General features: G+C 44.7%; 1 protein-coding gene across 12 annotated transcripts in view; it reads left to right on the forward strand.

Moving 5' to 3' along the window:
• Window positions 1-23,439, forward strand: part of SEC14L1 (SEC14 like lipid binding 1) — a 120,078-nt gene that overhangs the window by 34,309 nt on the left and 62,330 nt on the right. The gene's annotated exons all lie outside the window — the stretch shown is intronic.

A 23,439-nucleotide genomic window follows, 5' to 3' on the forward strand; every position in this document is an offset into this window, starting at 1 on the left:
TAAAGGGGTTTACCCTTCCCTTTATATTTATGACAGCCCCTGTTAAGAGAAATAGTGGGTGGCTGGCAAGCAGGGATCTGGCCAGCAGCAGGACCTGCAAGTACTGATTGGGGGAAGGGGGGGAGAAAGACAGAAAATATGGGATAATTTTTGCCCATTTTTAAGAAAAAGTTGGGACACCTGCAGGAGGGCTTAAATACAGGACTGTCCCTTTAAAAACGGGATATCTTGTCACCCTAGTAACAATGGATAAATGCTTTCACCACACATGAGCTCTGCTTACGCACAGAAAGATGGCTTGGGTGTGATAAGGCCCCACATAAATTGTTAAACCAAAGAAGCCAAGTTCATCTCCTTTCAGGCTACAGCAAGCTAACGAGTGTTTGCTAAGTGGGAAAAGGACAATAACCAATCCTGGAGAAGGGGAGACTTTCAAGCTTCTCAGAGGATGCTGCAGACAACCCAGAGCTCTGTCACAGAGCGAACTTTGAGAGCTGAATTTCCAGCTCAGCTTTTTCATGCATTGCAAGGTCTATTTACTTCTTCAGCCGTGAGAGAATACGAATGCTGTGGTGGGAAATCTTAGATATTTGGTGAAATATTGGCCCCACTGAAGATAACTCCCACTGGCTTCAGTGGGACCAGGATTTCACCCCTTATGTCTATCTTGTATTGCTGGGTTATTGTGCAGATGTTAACAGGTGAAGGGGAGCTGGGGTTACAGGAGTGATCTATTAGTATTGGTTTATGATAGTGCTGTTCTGCAAGCCTCCATTAGGGATTGAGGCCCCATGGTGATGCAACAAGAAGAGATGGTCCCTGCCCCAGAGTATTTACTAGCTCACTAATAAGCATTCTTAAGGATTGCCAAGGAATGGCTATGGTAAGGGGTAGATGACCTTTTTAATAGTTGTGTGTATATATGTTACTAAATAGCATCCTAAATCATAACCTTGCAACTGTTGCAACTTTTCCCATGCCCTTGCTCATGGTATAGATTCCAACAAGGACCCTGCAGGGTCACCGTTCAGCTGGGGCTTTGTGAAGTAAAGATGTTACATAACGTGCGTTCTGTTATTCGCCTGCAGAGGAAATAAGTTCTTGGCAAAAGCACAGTGTGCTGAAAAAATCCTGAGCCATAATTCTGACACCTTGTGAGAGTGCTGTGACATTCAAAGAGTGGGAGGGAGGTAGATTTGGCAGCTTGTTGCAAATGCTACTCAATTGGTGAGAGGAGATCTGACAGACACTTTGAAACCATGCTGCACTGGGGAGAACTGTCACCATTGTACTTGGCCAATGTGGGGTGGGATGGGAGAGAGAGAGCTCATCATTTCCAGGAGCCTGACCTGTCTAAATTGTTCCCTAGGCCGACAAGGGTGAGTAACATTTAAAGTAGAAAAGCTAACCCTCCCCTATTGGGAAGTCTGTTTGATCTAGCCTACTGCGTGTTTGTGTTTGAAGCTACCCACTCTTACTCTCAACATTGGTGATGAACTAGAAATTCCTTTTCTTCCTATCTGGGGGACCTCTGTACCTCTATTGCTACTCATTTTCCGTCACTTACACCCTGGGGTCAGAGTGATCTTCCTGCCAGATGAGGATTGGAGGTATGTCACATGGTCACTGTACACTCCCCACCTAGGTGCACTGCTGTGCCTCAGTTTCCCCTGTATCAGCCTGTCACGTACACCCAATGTACTCCAAGTACTGAGGTACCCAGATACCACAGTGATAGATTCCCAGTCTATGGAGTCAGGGATGTGCATGGGGAAATCAAATCTTGGTTTTCTGCATAGTATCAAATCTAGGTCCCCTTGAATGGTAGCATAGAGCCTATCCACCAATCAGGCCAGAAATGCCATTTTAATAGAAAATCTAGAGCTGGCTTAAAAAACTGAAAGATGGAACCATTTTCCATTGGAAAAAAGCGATTTAATCGAAATACAAATATTTTGCTGGCAGTGTGTACATTTGAACAAAATCTTCAATGGCAAAACATCATTTTGACTTTCTCATTTTGTTTTGATGTCTAAATGTTTTGTTTCAACTTTATCATTTTGATTCATTTAGCTTTGACTTTTATATAAATGTATTTTACTATAGTATACATTTAATATTAATGTATGATGCTTATTACATTTAATATATTTAAATGTTAATGATATAAGTCAAAACTAAATGAATCAAAATGATAACGTTGAAGCAAAATAATGTGACCCTATCAAAATGACACATTCAATTCTCCTGAATTAAAATTTTACAGAATTTTCATTTAATAGGAAATTTGGGATTTCTGCTTTTTTTTGTCCTAATTTGGAATTTTTTTAATGTTAGGGTTTCCCACGTAACGGCAATTCAGGTTTACAACCAGCTCTAAAAAAGAACCTTTCTGGAAATATATGTACCTGCCACTCTGATTTGCATAGGAATTAAGACGGTGAAGATTGCGGGGTGCAGCCCCTTCCATTCATGTAAACCGCTAATGAGCAGCTTGCCTTCACCCTTTTCTCCCACTGCCCTTACCTACTTTAATGGCTTGTAACATTTAAGGGTGAAGGCAAGCTGCTCATTTGCGGTTTACATGGTAGCCATATGGGAGACCTGTTAGCTTTTCCTGGATTTGAATGCAGTCAATTAAAATAAATGTTACAAGCTTGAGACTTTTCCCATAGAGTTGCTGGAGCATCATCTGGAGCAAGGAGAAACCTCTCTGCTATACATGTTCTAATGTATGTTCTCTGTACCTAGCTGCAGCTGTTAACATATGCTTTGTGCACTGTTCAGGACTTAATCTGTGTGCTGTACAACAGTTTGAGTGACAAGGCAATCCCCCCAGGACTAAAACAAGAAAAAAAAAAACATCTCCTGTTAACCATCCTCAAGCTGCAGCAAGCTAAGTAGAACACTTGGCATATTGCTTGTGACACTATGTTGAGCTGCCAGGCGCTGGGGAAAAATGTATGAATTAGGGCTTTTTCCTTCATGCATGCAGGGGGAAGGAGGGGAGGAAATGTCAGATCTCTCTTCCTTTGCCATTTAATACTGAGCACTTTCCATTCTCCATGTACTGTGAAAACATGAATTAAGCATCACCTCACACCAGTGAGCTAAACCTCATCACCATTGTACAGCTGGAGAAATCAAGTAGAGAGAGGTTAAATAACATGCCCAAGGTCATGCAGTGGCAGAGCTGGGAGTTAAAAGCCAGCAGTCCCTGACTTGCAGCTCCATGTTCAATTCACTAAACCAAGCTCTCTCACTGATGAGCATGAGCCCTGGGGTGAAATCTTGGCCCTACTGTAGACAAATGGCCAGACCCTGGGGTTTTGTAGGGGGGCTGAGGTACAGACTGTGTGAAGCCAAGCCCTGAATAGAATCATAAAGAGTAGGACTGGAAGGAATCTCGAGAGGTCATCTAGTCCAGTTCTCTGGACTCAAGACAGGACTAGGTATTATCTAGAGTCTAGACCATCTGTGCTAGGTGTTGGCCTAAACTGCTCTTAAATATCTCCAAGGATGGAGATTCCCCAACCTCCCTAGGCAGTTTATTCCAGTGCTTAACTAGAAGGGTGAGATCCTACTTGAGGGTTCATTGGATTATACTCTTTTGAATTGTTGGACTTTTATGTTTGTTTGTTTCCTGATTACTCTTGGACCCTAGCACCTCAAAAGGGACAGGACTGAAGCTAGGGTTGCCAGGCACCCAGTTTTTGACTGGAACGCCCGGTTGAAAAGGGAGCCTGGCGGCTCCGGTCAACACCACTGACCAGGCAGTTAAAAGTCTAGTTGGCCCAGTGGGGCTCCACACAGCTCCTGGAAACATGGTGCAGGGGCCAGGCACTCTGCACCTCGAGTGTGCCTCCCTGCCTCGAGTGCCGGCTCCACAGCTCCCATTGGCCGGGAACTACAGCCAATGGAAGCTGTGGGGGTGGTGCCTGTGGGTGCACACTGCACAGAGCCACCTAGGGCCTGGACATGCTGCTCACTTCCAAGAGCAGCATGGAGTCAGGGCAGGCAGGGAGCCTGCCTTAGCCCTGCTGCACTGCCAACCAGGAGCTGCTTGAGGTAAACGCTGCCCAGCCGGAGTCCGCACCCTGAACCCCCTGCCCCAGATCAGAACCCCTTTCCACACTCTAACTCTCTCCCAGACCCCAAACCCCCTCCTGCACTTCAGCCCTGAGCCCCCTCCCACATTCCAAACCCCTCGGCCCCAGATCCACCCCAAAGCCCGCACCTCCAGCTGGAGCCTTCAGCCCCTCTTGCACCCCAGCCCGGAGCCCCGTCCTTCACCCTTAACCCCTCATTTCTGGCCCCACCCTGGTGCCCGCACTCCCAGCTGGAGCCCTCATCCCTTCCCAACCCCCTGCCCTACCCAGCCCAGTGAAAGTGAGTGAGGGTGCGGAATAGTGAGCGATGGAGGGAAGGGGGTGGAGTGAGTGGGGGCAGGGCCTCAGAGAAGGGGTGGGGCAAGGGTTTTCTGTTTTGTGCAATTAGAAAGTTGGCAACCCTAACTGAAGTGTGTCTGGGCTGGAGGCCCAAACCAATGCTATCTTGTTGCTCACAGAGATGTGCAGCTGGGTGCGTTGTGCCCTGATAGATCATGAAGGGGTACTGCAGGGGTCACAATCCCCAAGGTCACTTCATTGTCCTCCTTCAGACTCTCCTCTACTGTGATGCCCACAAGCATCTCAATAAAGGTTAAGTCGCTGATGTGCTGTGAGTGCTGCCTATCATGCTGACAAGTATGATCTCATTGTTTCCCTGTGCTCCCCTGCCTCATCTGCTGTATCCACCTGTTACCTCATTTTATACTTAGATTGTCAGCTCTTCAGTGTGGGGGTCATCTTTTTGCTCTGTGTTTGTACAGTGCCTAGCACAGTGAGGCTCTAAATTGTGGATAGGGTCCCAAGTAATTAATCATTATAATCAGATTGTGCCACCCTCAGGTGAAGTCTCATCCTATTCCTGGATCCCATAAGTGACATCTCTTGTGGAGTAAGGTACTGCAGCATGTGACTAGGGTGGCAGGATCTGTCCCTAATGGAGCTGGGGCTCAAATCAGATGACCTGGGGGTAACTGACAATCCTGTGATTGCGGTATGCAAACTGCCAAACTTTGCACTGGAGGAAGAGGAAATTTATGTACCTGCCACTCTGATTTGCATAGGAATTAAGAGGGTGAAGATTGCGGGGTGCAGCCCTTTCCATTCATGTAAACCGCTAATGAGCAGCTTGCCTTCACCCTTTTCTTCCACTTCCCCTATCTACTTTAAGAGCTGCTGACCACTAGCCATATGGGAGACCTGTTAGCTTTTCCTGGATTTGAATGCAGCCAATTAAAATAAATGTTACAAGCTTGAGACTTTTCCCATAGAGTTGCTGGAGCACAGAGTTCCCAATCCCTGCTCTGGGGATTCAGCCTTTAGTGGCTGGTACTCTAAACTTCCCACCCTGCTGCTTTAATGAGCCTCTGTGCTTGGCCCTGGTGTGGCACTGCCCACCTCCCATTCAGTAGTGCCTGCCATAGGCTGAGATGGATTGCTGTCATAATGGCAAGAAGTGCATAAACAATGGAGGTGGCAGGAACTGACTGACGTCTTGAATAAATTCACTGGAGCCAGAGGTATGAAGTCACTAGAGCTGCACCAGTTCATGTCGGGTAAGCTTGGCCCCTGTTCTGGAAAATTGACTTAGTTGCCCAAAAAGTTTGGGAACCACCAACCTCTGGTTCAGGCAAAACATTTCTATTTTTCAAGTAAAGAAACTGCCAAATCAGATACTAATAGTTGGGTAGAATCTGCCCAGCCTACCAATCAGCCCCAGCCCTGGTGTTATATGACACTAGCTTCAGCCACGCACAATCCTCCCACAAGTCTTTGGAAACTTTAGCCTCCAGCTGTCAGGTCTCCTAGCCTCAGTGGCTGGGAGGCAGTGGAGAGGAATGTCCTACTGCATGTGAACAGAGAGCTAGATGGGTCGTTTAAGCAATAGCTTCTCCTAGAGGGCCTCCCAAATCAGGGAATGGCCCTGGAGACCTGGATATGAATGATGCCTCCACACACACCTCTCTTACTTTGTCTACTAAACTCTCCTATTTGCCTCCTGATACTACAATAAATAGGAGCCTTTCAGTAGTGCCTTCTGCTAACTGTAATGAAAATAGGTGTCAGAGTAGCAGCCGTGTTAGTCTGTATCTGCAAAAAGAACAGTGGCACAAGTACTCCTGTACTTTTTGTAATGAAAATACTTACACTGAGCGGCATTCTAGGTGGCCAAGGCAGTGAGCAGCTCTGCAGCCGGGGGATGGGCTAAATGCCACTGATCATAAAATAAATAGTATCAGCACAAGTGCAGTGCTTAAGAGCAGGAAAGCGGTTCTGTGAATTTTACCAGAGTTACTTGGTAAAATTTCACCATCAGCTGAGGGGAGTGCTTACTGAGAAATTACCCTGATCAGAGATGACTTCTCTTCCCTGGAGGTCTGCTTTTACTTTCAATATTTTGTTTGTTGCTTTTATTGTGTCCTCCCATCCTCCCCTATTAACCCAGAAAACTGAAGTTAATTTTTTACACTGATTTTTGTGTGTGCGCCCATTTTCTAAGTTTTGCACTAAACACTGATGAAATCCCTGGGAAATTTTAAACAAAATAAAACCTGCAAATGAAGGGCCTTGTAAATATATCTGTGAGTAGCAATGCTCCCCTTTCAAATGGGCTGAGTGTCAGGTATTTAAAAAGTGTCCTGGTAGAGATTACCAGCGCTACCCCTCCATCCAACTCTGCTATGGGTTTGTCTACGCTTGGAGCTAAGGGTGTGAGTCCCAGCATTACAGACATACTCAAGCTACCTCCCTTCTAGCTACCCCATCATTTTTAGCAAGCTGGTGCGAGTTTGTCTATGCAAGCTGGGACTCGCACCCCTAGCTCCAAGTGTAGACATACCCTATGGAGGGGTGCATACAACTATGAGGATCTCATATGTGTACAGGCTACAGTAGGGATCTTACGTACACATACAAACCCATAGAGAGAACACAGACACACAATGCTAGGACTGCAGAAATGGGCCCTTACCTGTATCTGAAGATACTGACAAGTGCCAGGCTTGTACTGTGCTTTAATATCTTCTACAGTGAGGAAGATGATAGGAGCAGGCAGGGCTGTTGCATTCTGTGAGCAGGAACCCCATGGGATCTGTCTCACTTCACCAGGATAATGGGAATTGAAAGGCCAATTTTCTCCTTGACTCATCAATATGTTGCTTATACAAACTGCATGGAAGCTATGGCCAGCTTTACAGATACTCAGAGCAAACAGCATCAGTGGTGCCTAGCTGGGAAGGGCACTCAAAGGTTGGGTGGCAGCTGCTAAAACTGTGAGTCTGATACATAGTGGGGCTCCCCTGTGAACCACGAGGGCTTAGTCCTGCCATCATTCCCACATTGGGCATTCGACCACTTCAACTTAGCGCTGCTGCTGTATGCTGGCCTACCTGCCTACATTTGTGACTAAAGAGCAGCAGAGTTCTGTGCCTCCAGATCCCTGTGCATCAACTTCAATAGCATTAAAAAGGCTCTTGCTATTTCAATAGCAAGGACAGTGAGGGCATTTTTCTGAGGCGTCTGCAGAGGCACGGGCGACTTGCCATGAGCTTTGTGACAGCACTTTATTTGCATTCAAAATCTGTATCCAAATACAATGCACATGCCTGTGGCATTTGCCTGTATGGTGAAACAGACACTAACGGTCAACCCTCACAGACAACTCACTATTGCAATCACTTCAAAATATCCCTAAGGAACAGGCAGAATGGCCCCCAATGCTTGGGCTGCTGAAAATCTTAATAGCCCATCTAGCAAAGAGTCTGCTCAGCTAAGCAACAATAAAAATCATTCAGGAGTCTGCGCAGGGGAGGAGAAACACAGTGCGTGACCTGTGCTTGCACCATAGCCTCTTGCCTTGTTTGTGACTCAGACAGTCAACCCCTGTCCAAGGTATCAGTACAATTTAGTTCAACCTTCAGTTAAGGATCAACCTCTGCTAAGAAGCTGTTTTTAGCTGCTCCCGTGAGAGCTGATTTTAGAATACAGGTCTGGCTGTAGATAGTATCTTCCTTCAGCAGTAATAAAATCCAACCGTTACAGGAGTGCATTTCTGAACTCCATGAAGTTTGGGCAACCTCAGCCTATTAGTGCAAGCCTCCCATGTCTCTCATCCCATAGGGGAAAGACAGTCTTGTTTGGGGCCTAGGAAGACTGAGCCAGATATGGGACAGAACGAGCCCTTCCAGACATAAGCTATGTTTGGCTCATTTGTATAACACTCTGCCAGGATTACACGACAGGAGGGGCCCAATTTTATTTGCCCCACTGCAGTGTTAGGAGGGAACTGTAAGAAAAAAGGGTTTTTCAACTCAGCCTATGAAATCTGCTAAACCAGCAAGTTCGGCCTTTTCACTGAGATGTGATCAGACTTAATTTGACAGTGATTTCTTAAAATATTTAAAGAGCTGCCTGGAATAAACTGATCGCTTCTGAGTAGTGACCTAAATTCCACTAGCTGTAAACTTCATTAGAAAGTGAATTTGTGTTCCTGCCAGGAACAAGGCACTCTGTAATTTCACTGATCTGGCTAAGCCCCTATGCTTTATGAATGCTTCCTTTGGCACAACACAGCACACTACTATCGGAGCTTGTTTGTTCGGAGATGGTTGTGTGTGGTGGGGTTTTTTTTCTCCTCCCAGTAAAAATGCATGATTTGTTTACCAATTGCGCTGTGAAATAGAGGAGTTGAGCCATCTCACTGGTTGTATAGACTCTGATACAACAGCCACAAAGGAAAATGTAGCTTGTGATCATCTTCGCCCAGCTTGAGAAACTTTTCTCTCCTATCCAAGTTGCCCTCCCCCTCTCTCGGGCCTAGTGTTACAGGGACATGGGAGAGGTGGCCACAGCTCTCGGCAGCTGCCTGGTCATGCAGCTCTGAGTGCTGGCCATAAGGGGTACTACACAGCCCTGCAAAAAGCTTCTTTTGCCTTTCCCCAGCCCAAAGGACCCCCACCATACTGTACCTCTCTACATCACTTCTAGCCTCTCAACCTAGGAAGCATGGGACTCAGTTTGCATCCACTGGTTCCTACACCTTTCTGTGACCTCTGCCAGCTTTGGCAGCATTCAGTCTGCACTTTTTTAATCTAGATCTAGGCCCACATTTTCAGAAGCAGCCTCTGATTTTTGGGTGCCTCTGTTTTTGAGCACCCAGCTCAAGACACCTCCTTGGGCCAGATTTCCAGAAGCGCTGAATGCCCATAGTTCCCACTGACTTTAACTGGAATGGTGGGTGTTCAGCAGGGTGCCTTATGTTGGGTATCCAAAAATGGAGGTACCTCAAGTCAGAGGCTGCTTGTGGAAATGTTGGCCCAAGCTCTGGGCTATCAACGTGACACCTCTCACCAGAAATAAACCCACTCGAAGTGTCCCATTCTCAGAACGGGTAAAGCACAGGCCCTAGTAGCACAACGCCTTGCTGCCTGTCAGTGTGTCTCACCGCTGTCCTGGACCCAGTTCTAGGCGTGAGAAGGTCCCATTCAGTCTTTGGATTCCCTGCTGATACTGTCAGCGAGGATGTGGTTTTTATGCCGTGCATACCTGTGCACTGAGAGGAGTTGTGGGACTCACATTTTACACTGCCTCCAAAGAGGATGATTGCTTTCTGTTACTACTGACCTAGGCTGGGTTTGAACTCTCGATTTGAAAGAGAAAGGCCCTGGAGCCATCCAGTGCACTGACCAATGAGACTCCTGTGACAGTTAGGAGATACATCTGTGTCAAACTAGAGATTCTATTTTGTTTTGGGAATGATTGTGATCTTCCCTATGGATTAGAGCAGGCATATCAAACTCAAATCACCACAAGGGCCACATGAGGACTAGTACATTGGCTCGAGGGCCGCATCACTGACACCTTTTCATATGAAGATACAAAAGCCCCCACCCCAGTGCCGTTCCCACTCGATCCCTTCCATGAGGCCCTGCGCCTGCCCCGCCTCTTCCCACCCCTTCCCCAAAGTCCCCACCCCAACTCCGCCCCCTCCCTGCCCTATTCCAACCCCTTCCCCAAATCCCCGCCCTGCCCTGCCTCTTCTCCACCTCTGGAAAGCGCTGTTTGGCGGCAGGAAGCGCCTGGAGATAGGCCAAGGAGTTGGGACGCGAGGTGGTGGGTGAGGGGAGCTTGGCGGCTGTAGGAAATAACGTAGGGGGGCGGGGAACTTGGCGGGCTGCAGCAAATAACTCCGTGGGCCACGTGTTTGAGACCCCTGGATTACAGCATCCATTTTGTAGCAGAGGCTCAACACTTAGTAGACAGACATGAGACAGAGACATTAAGACAGAGCAATCAAGGACCATCAGCACTGAACAGCTCTTCCCTCTAGTGGGTTTTCTGCCAGCAGGGCCATTGGCTTTGTATGTCTCTCTGTTCACAGAAATAGATGGGGGAGGTAGGAGCTGGAGCCTAGACCTTCCCCAGTTTGCAGCATATAGGAAAAGAGAGGACAGAGTCAGTGTTAAAAGGGGTATGTTTCTAAGCAAGGGAGACCTGTCCCTCACCATGTGCAGGAAACCAAGAACTTCCAAGAAGGCAGGGAGAGCTCGGTCAAACCCAGGACTCACAGGGGTGGTGAGCTCAGGCTGAGGGGGATGTGTTGGGGAGTTTGTTGTTTTCCATAGAGCTGTAGTTCTCTCTTGTGCTTTTTTAAAGAATAAACTGTGAATGAGCAATTTCTGTGATAAGCCTGCACACCTTGCTTTACAGTCATGTGGTTCCTGAAGACTGGAACTAGAAAACCAGAGCTCCCACAGCCAGCTGGACTTGAGGGGAAACATCTCTAAACAACTGTGGGGCTTGGGAGGTCTGTACTGGTTCTAGGTTGCTGGACTGTAGGGTTCCACTATCCGAGAAGGATGCCAGACACAGGGTCTGTACCTGGGAGTGCCCAAGAGACCCAGAGCTGGGGACAGCGACCAGTCACTACCCAGACCCAAGGGGGCTTAGAAGCATATGGGATTCAGCAGTTGGATCCAATCACAACAGAGCAGTGTCCACCCTGAGAACATGACTGGACTGGTTTATGACACCTCCCGCTTCCTAATCTCACAGCTGGGGATCATATGAGTAGTACCCTTTCCAGTCTGGGTTGTTGAACATAACACCCTGGTTCCTTTTATGCTGTGACTTCTTGGGTACCCCCTGCCTCCTCTTACATTCTAAACAGTGGAATATATCCGCATCTATTATAAAGACCTCCCCACTTTGAGAATTCAACCTCTCTTTGTCCTAGGCATCCTTCTTACAACTGATATCCCTCTCTGGCACAGTTGGGTTGGGGAAAACGTGTTTCCTATCCCAGCCCTGATATATGCTTGGCAGATGAGCCTGCTCACATATACAAATGATTATTTATATTAAAGTAGCAACAACAGGCCCTGATCTAACCTGGGACCCCATTGTGCTAGGGTTATTACAAATGCAAAATAAGACAGTCCCTGCCATGAAAACTTTGTTCTCTAAATAAGTCAGTTGGTGTGACTGGTCTCTGTGCACAAATTACATACAGCCTTGCAAAATTCTACTCAGCTGGGGCCAATAACTCATTTTGCCCAGAAGTGAATAAAATGTCATTAGTTGCTTCAGTCTCATCATGAAGGACAGATTTATGATGGGGCTGGTAAGTAAGTTTTCATGAGAGATTTTTCAAGGCCGAATCAAAGGGAAAATACCAAAACAGCAGCTTTTTGTGCTGACTGTCTCATCTCCCGATTCAGAAGCCTAACGTGAGTTTTATTTGGCTTCTCTGACTCCTGGCACAAAGGAGCCTCAGGTGCAGCAAACCTGGGCTGCTGTCCCCTCCCCTATGTGTATCCCTCTGAAAGGAGCTGCAAAATAAATGCAGATGGGATAACACAGCTCCCCTTGGAGGTAAATTGGCCTTCTCCTTCCCCCAGTAAAGTCCCATGTGACTGGACTATAAGAGGCACTGTTTTGCCTTACCAAAATTATGATGATTAATTTTCATAAGCAAAGGAGGAAACCAGCACTTGAATAAAGAGATAGCGCTGCTGCCATATGGGTCTGTGTTAAACTAATACACTGGATATGAAGCCTGCAGGTGCCCAGACAATGGTTAAATTAATTTTCCATAAATCTGGGCAGTTTTACTAGTTCTTTATTCTCCCCTTGCCTCTAACACAGTTATTGTTGTTTTATTATTTGATGCAAGCTTGCAATAAACTCGTTAATTTCCTTTTGGCTGGATGTTTGCCAGAGGGGCACCCAGTCTAACCTTATGTTACCAGGATAGCTTGCACAGTTTAATCTCTAGCTATCAGGTGGCTTTGTCTTGCCAGCCACAAAGAGCACCCTTTGTTTCTACTCCCATGTCCTACCTCCAGTCTCGGAAGGTCTGAGGCTAGGAAAGTCCTGTTTGTACTGTTTAACCTCTGGGGACACTGTGCCCAGATGGGAGGGGTCTCACAAAAGGTGCTCAGTGCTTAGAGTGTTTCCAATGAGAACACTCCTGCCTGGCAAAACAACTTCGATTGCAGAAAATGCAGAAGGCGGATGAGGCTGTTTGGCTCATTTAAGTCTTGGTTCTAGAAGTGGGACAGTGCATTACACTCTCTTTAAAGGAAGACAAATGGTCCCTTTCCCCTTCTACCTGTAATTTTGGTGGCTCGGGGATTCTATTCCCCTGTCTGTGACCTGGCTGCTGTTTCGGCTGTGGGATCCTATCCTCCTGTGATGGGTGTATAGGCTCTTGGATTTTAGCCTGCCTGGGACCAGGCTATTGTGCAGGCTCTGGCATCCCATCCTTCTCTCTGTGACCTGACTCAAATCAAGTAGTTAGTTCAGTCTAACTACTCCTGTGTGTGCTCAGAATTCACTGCAGGTGCACTCATTTATGCCCCTCTCCCAACAGCCTGCCATGCTGTAGCCTGGCTAAAAATGTCTCCCTAAGTGTAACATACCAAAATATATCAAAGCAGCAATTTTCTTCAAAAATGTGATCTCTTTAGTATAGCATGTATCTCTTTCCTTAGGCCGTCTAATCTCTGCCAACAGGATTAAAGATGGGGGAGAATTTTTTTCTATATTTAGCTTTGGAGAAATTGCTATAACTAATCCGATTTAGGATACTCTATTCTCTTTTATTTTATCTCCCCTACTCAAGTCCTTGTAATGTGACTATAGGGTGCAGTTTGCCAGCTCTCAACCTTTTCTGTTTTTTTTTCCCCCCATGCAGTTGATTAATAACCTCAAAGAATAACACCTACAGCTGTTTCATTTGCAGCTGCTGGGTATGGAGACTAATTACTGACCTTCGGAACCTCTGTCACCCTACTTTGCATGTAAAAGTGCCGATGAATAGGAACTGGCTGAGGAGATGGTTATGGCTCCTGCAAAAATAAAAGGAATGTGATTTCGGTAGTTATTTTCAGCCTTTTCAAATGAAATGTAAAAAGGCCGTTGGGCATCTTTTGTCCATATAAATCTGATCATATCCATGATATGGTTCGCATGGTACATTGCACCAACTTTCTGCAGTTAGCTAACCTAAATTTGTGTCTTGAAAAATCAAAAATTTAGCAATGCAGTAACAGGGAAGGGTTTATATTAAAACTGTGTAAGTGGAATCTTTAGATGGGGGGCTTGTAAAATGCAAGTCTCCCTATTATCCTACTTATCCAGTTTTTAAGGCACTTCTCAGAATATTCTACCATTCTCAGAACAGTAGATCATGTTTTGTTTAAAACACACATACACACAAGTCAAGACAGGTGGGATTTTGTATCATGGTTCTGGTAGGTCCAAACAACCATAAATATTGGAAGGGTTTGGATCTGGATCCAGGTCTCAGATTACCAGCATGAGCCCATCATGGCTTTCTGCATCTGCCTAAGAAGTTATAAGAATGGCCATTCAGGGTTAGACCCATGGTCCATCTAGCTCAGTATCCTGTTTCTGACAGTGGCCAGTGGCAAAAACTTAAGAGGGAATGAACAGAACAGGCCAACAATCCATGGTCCATCCCCTGTTGTCAAGTCCCAGCTTCTGGCAGTCAGAGGTTTAGGGACACCTAGAGCATGCAGTTGCATCCCTGGCCATCTTGGCTAATAGCCATTGAAGAACTTATATAAATCTTTTTTGAACCCACTTGTAGTCTTGCCCTTCACAACATCCCCTGGTAACAAGTTCCACAGGTTGACTGTGTGTTGTGTGAAGAAATACTTCCTTTAGATTGTTTTAAACCTGCTGCTTATTAATTTCATTGGCTATCCCCTAGTTCTTGTGTTATGTGAAGGGGTAAATAACACTTCCTTATTCACATTCTCCCCAACATTCATCATTTTATAGACCTCTATCATATCCTCCCTTAGTCATCTCTTTTCTAAGCTGAACAGTGCCAGTCTTTTTCATCTCTCCTCATATGGAAGCTGTTCCATACCTCTAGTCATTTTTGTTGCTCTTCGCTGTACCTTTTCCAATTTTTTTAGGAGATGAGGTTGTGACACTGGTGGACCAGGTGCCAGCTCATGGCAAGGCCCACGCCTCACTGAACATTGACAAATGCATAGCTGATAACCTGTCTTGCTTACCTATGTGCTAGTATCATCAAAATAGATATTAGATCTTACGTTGATAAGAATGTGTTGAGAGTTTTTTATAATGCTTGTAGGAGGCTGCATGTATTGATCTCACTTGTAACTTCTATAGTCCATGGTATAAAGTTACATTGAGTATTTGCATTGTAAACCTCTGTAATTGGGTAACTCACCAAACAGGAAAAGAAGCATTAATTAAAGTACAGTGCTCATCCTGCATACAAGATAGCTCACTGGTGACAGATGAGGTATTGTGTAGCATCAAAGGACAGAGGCCCTGCTGATTGCATTCCTAACTCCCTCCAGGAAGGAGAGACCTACACATGAACTCATCTCATCAGTTTGGACTCTGCAGTGGAGGGGATAAAAATCCCTGACAAGGAGAAACTGATTCTCTTTCATGCTGTCTGGACTTTGAGGGGCAATGATTCCTAAACATAAGCAAAGAGATCCCCATGCTGCTTGGCATGGGTTAGCTCTGAAAGGCGTTTTGAATTGACCGATTTCTACATCTGTCACCTTTTGAGTTACACAAATGAGTTTCAGTCTGTTAGATACACTTTCTTTAACCTGTAAATAATGCTATTATTCCTTTTTCCTAATAAAAATGTAGTTAGTTTATTACAGGATTGGCCACAAGCATTGTTTTCGTGTGTGATCTAGGGTACAAATTGATCTGGGGGAAGTAGCTGGTCCCCTGGGATTGGAAGTAAACTGAATATTTTGTGATTTTTTTTTTTTGTGTGTATATATATCACATAGTCCAAATGGTCTGGGTGGCAAGATACACTGGAGTGTGCAAGGGGACTGTCTGTGATTCCATGGTAAGACTGTTAAAGTAATCCAGGAGTTCACATTTGTTACTGGGTTGGTGAAATGTAATTATAGAACTCACAACCAGTTCGGGGTGTCTGCCCTGCTTTTGACAGTCTGCCCTGAGGTTGGTACTCTCAACCATGAGCCATTTCAGACTCTGTGGCAAGAGCAACCAGAACTGCATGCAGTATTCAACATGTGGGTGTACCGTGGATTTATATAGTGGCATTATGATATTTTCTGTCTTATTATCTATCCCTTTCTTGATGCTTCCTAGCCTTCTGTTAGCTGCTTTGACTGTCATTGTACACCGAGTAGATGTTTTCAGAGAACTATCCACAATGACTCCAAGATCTTTCTTGAGTGGGAACAGCTATTTCAGAACCCATCATTTTTTATGTGTAGTTGGGATTATGTTTTCCAATGTGTATTACTTTACATTTATCAATATTGAATTTCATCTACTATTTTCTTGTCCAGCCACCCAGTTTTGTGAGAGCTTTTATAACTCTTCACAGTCAGCTTTGGTCTTAACTAGCTTGAGTAATTTACTATTATGGCAAACTTTGCCACCTTACTGTTCACCACCTGTTCCAGATCATTTATGAAATGTGGAACAGTGCTGGTCCCCAGTACAGATCCTTGGGGACCCTGCCATTTACCTCTCTCCATTGTAAAAACTGGCCATTTATTCCTACCATTTGTTTCCTATCTTTTTTAACCAGTTACTGATCAATGAGAGGACTATCTGCCTTATCCCATGATTGCTTACTTTCCTTAAGAGCCTTTGGTTACATTCCAGTTCCTAGCTTACAGGTATGAACATAATAAAAACCTCCAGAAAATTGGACCCTTTGTTGACTGCCACAGTAGAGAGACCAAGGACCAAATGGGCCATAGTTGCTAAATATATTCTCTCTTGTCTCTAGAGAAATGGAACCAAGTTTTCTGTGGGTGTAACTTCAATGGAGTTATGCCAACACTTACTTTGTCTTCATTTCTCTGGAGATGAGTGTTCAATCTTTGACCAGTAAGGAGGCCAAATTGCAATGGTAGTTTCTATTATGTGGTGCGGTAATCAAACTAGTTACACAAGCAGAGAATCTGGGCTATGACTCTCTAGGTCAAAGCTGAGGAATGTTGCTGTGGTGGGTGTGGACAAATTTGCAGAGCTGCTTCCCATGCTGTATCAGATCTGTGGGTGAAGAGAGAAATACAGTTTCCAGTGTCCTCTGTGTAGCCCCTTTTATTAACATTAAACTCATTGAGTCTGCAATGGAAAAAATTAAATGGGATGAACGTCTGCCTCAAATTATGCTTTCTATTCAGGCTGCTGCTTCTGCAAGTCTGTTACAATCTTATTGTGTCATGTTTTCTTTGTTTAATCTCTAAAATGCAGGCACTGCTATGGAGCACAATGAGGTTTCCTCTATCTAATGAAGACAAATTAAAGTGGACTGAGCGTGTATATCAAAAAATGGGATTGCCTTGGCACAAGACTAGAATTAATGTGAACAGTTCTGCTGATCACAAACTAGGAGCATTTATTTCCAGTGGCTTGGGAATAGCATCGTGAAACTTATGCTTCTAAAGAGATTGTTGAATGAAAGTTGCTAACAAAGGCCTGGTCTACACACAGCATTCCTCTAACTATATTTACCTGCATAACTATTTTGATTCAGAGTATGACTTTTTTAAAAAATGAAATAGTTATACAGCAGCAACTCCTAGCATGGACACAATTATACCAGTATAAACGTGCCTTCTACTGGTATAATCTATTTCCTTTCTTGTATGGAATAAGCTATGCAGCTATAAGTATCTTTACAGCAGAATAACTGTGCTCACACAAGAGTAGACAACCTCTACAGGCTCAATCCAGCTCCTTGGAAGTCAATGAAAAAGCTCCCATTGACTTTAAGGGGAGGTGGATTGGGATCTACATGCAAAGAAGTTGACCATCAAATAGCTGGATTTTACGGGTAATTTTTAATATTGCACATTATTTATTCTATTAATGCGATGGGATTGTTGTTTATTACTATGTCTATGCTATTTATAAAAATGCAAGACACTTTACAGGCAAATGGGGACGATAACTACACCCTGAATCGCTTACAACCTCAGAGCCTGATTTAATGCCAGTTGAAGTCCATGGGAGTCTTCCTATTGACTTCAATGGGTGTTTGGATTGGGCCATAAGGGCCTGATCCAGCAGTGTGCTCCCCCCAGCATTGGTCCTTATGTCTTCATGCAATCCCATTAACTTCTTCCTTTCCATACCCGCAAACCCAGTTACTAAGAGGGATGTTAAACAGCCTTTTAGATTTATTTTGAAAGGATTTTAGTTGAGCTTTGCATTTTCAGAACCACTTAATCAAGAAGCATGTTTTTCAAATGACTGACAAGTGTCATTTGTTAGTTTATTAGACAAAGGCAGCCCCTGAGTCCCTATCTGAACTGAGGACTGGATGGCCCAGTGACTAGTAATTGGCGTTTCACCTCTAGGTAACCGGTTGTCACCCAGGTCACTTTTTGTCATTTAATGGCTGTTCATTCACGTATGTGAACAGACTTGGATAGCTGAGAGCAGTTTCCAGGGACAGCACTCTCACATCATTCACCCACCACCAAGTCTGGCACTAACTGATGCCTTTCTTGGCAGTCTCCGTATAGATGCCAAGAACGAACACTCACAGAAAGTGAACTAACTTCTCTCCCCTAGAGTGTGTCCCTCCAGTTCAATACAGATGTACATTGGTGGAGCAGTGAGGGGAAATTTATGAAGTCCCTTCCAAGGAACTACTGGCTAGATTTTTTTCAAAGGCATTTAGGTCTCTGTTGGTGCAGGTAGGTTCAAAAGCACCTAAGAAAGTTAGTGGCTATGTCCCATTCAAATCAATAGGATGTAGGCACCTACACTGTTTATGCGCTTTTGAAAATCCCACTAGGCACCTTCCTGCTTCTTTAGGCACGTAAATATCCTTGAAAATCTGGCCCTACCTGCTTTTGGTTAAATATGGGAAATCGGAACCTGATTCTCTTCTCAGTTACAATAGCTTGGTGCTGGTGTAATTGCATTGATTTGAATGGAGCAACTTCTGAGTTACAGTGAAATAAGAGAGATCAGAGTCAGATTCTGAAGGTACATCTACACTGCAAAAAGACCCTATTGCAGCGAGTGTCAGATCCTGGGACAGATGACTCAGGCTTGCGCTGCAGGGCTAAAATAGCAGTGTAGATGTTCCTGCTCGAGCTGGAGTCTAGGCTCTGAAACCCAGCAAATCAGTTGATCCTGGCTCTGAGACACGCCGCTGTGTTTTTGGCAGTTACTGCCAGTGTGGCATCCTGCACCAATATTAAAATCCCTATATAAGTGAAAAATCGTCCTCCTTTTGCATCACAAACTCAGTGATTCTTTCCCTTCACACTGCAAAGCAGACTTGCTCCAGTATCTCACACGGATAATTGCGGGATGAAATCATATTGATTGTGTCACAGATGCTGCTGAGGTTAATTTCTCCATGAAGTCTGTGCTATCAGCCTCCTGAGTGTTCTCACAGATGGGTGAGGCAGTGAATGTCAGATCTGATGCTTAACCAAGAATATGCGCTAGCCCCCTTCTCATCCTGTTTTCGTTATTTACGATGCCAACAGATTCCTTCTTGCTGCACTAGCCCTGTTTGTTATGAGTACTGACTTTAAATTCCATATAGGAGGCACTGTATAAATGGAATAGATTTGTTACACTCACTGTGGTCACATGCTTATCCTGATTCATACATTTCATGAATCAGAACTTGGTCCTATATGCCAATACTGGTTTGCGTAAATCTTAGCATGCTATTGGCATCTGTGCTGTGACGTAGGTCAATGGAGTCAGAGTGCTGGCAGCTGAGCCTAACTGGCTTCTGAATCAATTTTCCTATAAGTAATTTGAGAGCAAAAGCAAAAAGCCTATTCCCAACTGTTAGTGACTCAGGACACCAAGACCTAAGGCTCCAGGGCGCAAGTTTCTCTAAGACTAATATTAGCCCAGTTCTCAGTCATGTGAGTGCTAGATAAATGTTACTGTAGTTGAAGTGTTCAATGAGCTACTAGTTAGCAGCGTGATCCAATGGATCAGTGACCAGCTTAAATTTCAAATGAGCTGGGTTCTTGTCTTGGCTCTGCCACAGATTCATTGTGTGACCTTAAGTGTAACATTTTATGGGCCTCAATTTCCTCCTCTGTAAAATGGGGATAATAAATACCTTCCCTGCCTTTGTACAGTACTTTAAGATCTCCACATGAAAAGTACTACGTTCTCACTCTCTCTTTCCAATCCTCTCACTCTCTCTTTCCAATCCTCCCCCAAAACTCGCTTCTTCCGTTAAGTCTTTAAAAATTCATACACCTCCTCCAGATCATCCCATCACAGCGTGCACTTGTAGGCTATGTCTATGCTGCAGTCAGGAGGGATGATTGCAGCACAAGGAGGCATACCCAAGCTAGCTTTGAGTCAGCTTGCTAAAAATAGCAGCGTAGTGGCAGCAGCATGGGCTTGTTGCCTGAGTATGTACCCAGGGTCCTGGGTGAGACTGTACGCCAGCAGCTATCCTGTGCTGGTGCCCAGGCTGTGGGCTACACTCCATTTTTAGCAAGCTGGCTCAATCAAAGCTAGCTCAGCTATGCCCACTCATGCTGCAATCACACCTCTCTATTGCAATGCAGGTATACCCTTTACGTCTAAATTGTTTTGTCATGTGTGAACCAGAATGCTAGTTCACTTGGACACAGACCATGTCTTATTAATTGTTTGTCAATCATCATGCTAATTTTACCTGAGAGAGGAGTGCAGGATTGGGGCCTTTTTGTGATTTTTGGGGGCTTGAGAACTAGATTCTGTTCTCAGTTACATCAGTGAAAATCAGTTATTCCACTGACTTACCTGCAGTTACTTTTGATTTACACCAGCATATCTGAGATCAAAATTGGATCTTTTAGTTTGTAGCATTTTAATTTATTTAGGGTTTAGCAATCAGAACTTGCATCTGTCTGCGATCTGTCCTGCTGAGCATTATTCACAACTTCCCTCTTTTTTGCTATTTTAACACAACAGCAGCAAAGACAGAAGTTGCTTTTCAGTGTTTAGCAAAGTATAATTGAATTCTTACCGTGACTCTGTGATTTGTAATGAAAGGCAAGGACAAGGTCCATCCCTGGTGAAACTCCATGAACTTTTGTGAAATTATAAAAGATTAATTTTGGCCACAAGCTGTTTTATATGTGCCGAGAAAATCACAGCACACTGCTCTTGATCAATTTCACTTTAGGGTAACCATTATTTATTAATAATGTATCCTACGTCAACAATTCCCATTGACTCCAGTGAGAATATTGCCTGAAAACAGAGTAAATAACTGTTGTGTAATCAGAATACATAACACTGGAGAATGTAGTCTGAGAAACACATTCACGTGATGGGGAGTGACCTTATATAACGCACACAGGGTTTAACTTCCTTCTGTGCCTAGTAAGCCACATCCCTTAAGTGCTAAAAACATTTGTTGTGTCGTACTTTTAATCTGTATCCTCTAGGCTTCAATCCTCCTGTTCCTTTTCTTACGCATGAAAAAGACCTTTCTTCACAACCTTTCATAAGACACTTCAGTTTGCTGTTTCTTAATTCACATCCTTTCTAAAGACTCACTTCTGTGATGCCCATAAGCAGTGAGTCAACAATAATTATAAATCATATATTAATAGCAATATATTTTTTTAAAAACTGAGTGAGTCCTTCCTTTGTGTCGGTCTTGCTAAACTGTAGTCTTCAGTGTAGGGACTGATATTTTTTTTTATTTGTACATTGCCAAACACAAACACAATGTAAGCACTTAAAGAATACATTAATGACTTCTTCCCCTTTCACCAAAGACAACCTAGTTCCTTTATTTCTTTTTTTAAAAAGCCACTTTAGTGCAGATTTACTGCTTGTATTCTGGAATTGGGGGAATTGCACTAGAACTTAAATTACACAGAATCTAATGAGCTAAAATTTCTGAGTAAAGAGGACCATACAGTGGAAGCTGTATGGAGGCAAATTCCAAATGCTAAGAACATAGATATACTAATAGGATTATTTTACTGGCCTTCATATCAAGAAAAGGATATTGGGTGCTAGGGTTGCCAATTTTGGTTGGAGGTATTCCTGGAGATTTCATCACATGACATTATCTTTAATGAAAGATTATTCTATAATACCTGGAGACTCCAGGCCAATCCTTGAGGGTTGGTAACCTTATTAGGCACACAATACCGAGGACAATAAAAAAGCCAACTAAGTCTAATAACACAGTATTGCCAGGTGACTTTACCTGTGTGCACGTAAAAGTGGTCTAATGCTACAGTGGGAAAAGGTTTAGAGAAGCAGTTTCTCAACACCTTAAATAACTGCTTCTTGTAACAGCTAATATGAGAGAACAGCAGAGGAGAGGCTATTAGTGACTTAGTCTTAAATACCACACAGGTTTGTTCAAAAAATAACTATAGTTGAATCACTAATTAATAGTGATCAAAATATAATTAAGGCCTCAGGGAAGGAATTGTACCAAAAATATTACCGTGGCACTTTAGAAAGAGGGATTTCAAAAATACAAGGAAGCTAGTCAAAAAGGCTCTTGAATGTCCAAAGTGAGGAAATTAAGATCCTTGAACAGCATGGAGGAGCATGTAACCATTCCATAATAGAATTCCAGTGGGCACACACAGAATCTGGCCCCTAATTGCTAAGTTATTATTGTAAAGCACATTAGGATACCTTGAGTGGAAAAACCACTACAGAAACCAAATTGTATTTCTTGCTCTGGGCACGTTACAGATGATATGGTTATCATTATAAACTTGCAGTGAGACCGCTCTCTCCCAGCGATCCACATCTGTAGAGCATCCCAGCCTCTGTAATTGCTGGCTGAATAGAGATAGAACAGCTAATCAAAGCCAGGGAAAGATGAGTGCTATTGGAGTGATTGGGGGGAGGGGTGAACAATGTGTGCCCTCTTTAAATGGGAGAGCATCCATTCTGTAATCAATTTACTATTGGTGGCAAACCAGCCTTCATAGAATTTTATGTTGATAACATCAGGAAAGTGAAAGTCAGAGGAGAGTTTTATTCCAGATTCATTTTATTATGAGGGGAGATACTAGGAGGGGATGGCTAGGTGGTCTAAGAGACAGGGTTTAACACTAATAAATTTATTTTTCAGTTGAAATAATGTCCTAGGCCTGAGTCCTGCAAGGAAGCAGGGGCGGTGATGCAGGCAAGGGTTGGGGCAGTGTGCAGAGCCACCTGCCCTCAGATATGCCGCCACTTCCACTAGACACCCTGCTGGAGCCTGCACCCCAAACCCCCTCCCACACCCTGCCCCAGCCCCCTCTAACACTCAAACTCCCTCCCAGAGCCTGCACCCCCTCCTGCATTCCAACCCCCTGCTCCAGCCTTGAGCCCCCTCCCACACCCAAACTCCCTCCTAACCTGCACCCTGAACCCCCTCCTGCACCCCAACCCCCTGCCCCAGGCTCAGCCCGGAGCTCCCTCCTACACTCCGAACCCCTCGGCCCCAGCCCAGAGCCTGCACCCCAACCTCCAGCCCAGCGGTGAAGAGAAGCGGGGGCTGGAGTGAGCGGGGGTGGGGCCTTAGAGAAGGGGCGGGGGCTTGGGGAAGGGGTGGGGTGAGGGTGTTTGGGTTTGTGCAATTAGACAGTTGGCATCCCTAGATGAAACTTGGAGGTACGCAAGACCAATCAGACTCCTGAAAGGGGTACAGGAGTCTGGAAAGATTCAGAGTCACTGTCCAAGGCGGATCCCCAGCCTGACCCCCGTATCTAGACCCCTTGCCGAGCTGCAGCAGGAGGCCTCCCAGCCTCACTGCAGGTGCCTGCTGCAGTTTGTCTGTGCTGGGGGTGGGACTCTCCCCTGTATT

Source organism: Lepidochelys olivacea (assembly GCF_965140295.1).
Source record: "Lepidochelys olivacea isolate rLepOli2 genome assembly, chromosome: 14".
Classification (NCBI taxonomy): Eukaryota; Metazoa; Chordata; order Testudines; family Cheloniidae; genus Lepidochelys; species Lepidochelys olivacea.